This window comes from Meleagris gallopavo, chromosome 10 (genome assembly GCF_000146605.3).
Source record: "Meleagris gallopavo isolate NT-WF06-2002-E0010 breed Aviagen turkey brand Nicholas breeding stock chromosome 10, Turkey_5.1, whole genome shotgun sequence".
Classification (NCBI taxonomy): Eukaryota; Metazoa; Chordata; class Aves; order Galliformes; family Phasianidae; genus Meleagris; species Meleagris gallopavo.
In genome coordinates this window covers 26597763-26598802 of record NC_015020.2, presented here as the reverse complement: position 1 = coordinate 26598802, position 1040 = coordinate 26597763, and the positions used below count along the sequence as shown (strand labels likewise).

The following is a 1040-nucleotide window of genomic DNA, read 5'->3' as shown; positions in this document are numbered from 1 at the left end:
ACGGGGCGGGACGGGGCGGTGCAGAGCCGGGCTGAGCCGGGAGGAGCGGAGGAGGGCAGGACGCCGTGTGCTGGGGGCGGCGGGCCGGCAGGGGGCACGGGGCCGGGAAGGGGTGGGGCTATACTCTGGTTTCTCTTCAGATCGTATAAATCTTTCGCCTTTTACTAAAGATTTCCGTGGAGAGGAACAAGCACGAGTGTCGTGGAATTTTTTGAGGCTCCGCTTCGGCGGAGCTATCCCTGTGGTGGTTAATGATAGAACAAGCCCGAGTGTCGTGGAAGTCCTGCAATGTCTGCTTAGCTACTGAGCTGCTGGTTAAGCGCAGAATGAGCGGAGTGTCGTGGGATCATTGGAGGCTTCCCTTCTGTGGAGCCTCTCACCGTTTCTGGGGAAAAGTAGAACAAGCAGGAAAGTCATGGAACCTTTTGAGTGTCGTGGAATTTCAGAGGCTTCCCTTCTGTGGTGCCTCTCACCGTTGCTTCAGTGGAGCCTTTTCACCATTGCAGGTGAAAAGCAGAACAAGCACGAATGTCGTGAGAATCTGAGTGTCGTGGAATTTTTGAAGCTTCCCTTCACCGGAGCTATCTTTACTGTGATTAATAACAGAATAAGCACGAGTGTCGTGGGATGTTTTGAGTGTCGTGGAATTTTGGTGGTGCCTTTCACCATTGCTTCGATGGAGCCTTTTCACTATTGCAGGTAAAAAGCAGAACAAGCACGAATGTCGTGAGATCATTTGAGTGTCGTGAAATTTTGGAGGCTTCGCTTCTCTGGAGCCTTTCATCGTTGTTTCGGTGGAGCCTTTTCACCACTGCAGGTGAAAAGCAGATCAAGCACGAATGTCTTGGGAAATTCTGAGTGTCGTGGAATAATCTGAGGCGCCGGTTTGGCGGCGCGATCCCTCTGCTGGTCAGTAAGAGAACCAAAAAAACCGTTATGCTCCTCGCTCTCTACAGCGCTCCCCGCCCGCCCGGCGCAGCACAGACTCACACTGCAGACGACTTTCCCCTCGGTCCCAGTGGCGGCGTTTGCGCATGCGC

The 1040-nt window shown here is 53.8% G+C and overlaps 1 non-coding gene across 1 annotated transcript; it reads left to right on the top strand.

The window, feature by feature from the left end:
- Nucleotides 1-120: 120 nt before the first annotated feature.
- On the top strand, nt 121-235 carry LOC116217025. The gene has a single exon (XR_004160862.1). It is a non-coding gene; the product is annotated as a U5 spliceosomal RNA (small nuclear RNA).
- Nucleotides 236-1040: the final 805 nt, after the last annotated feature.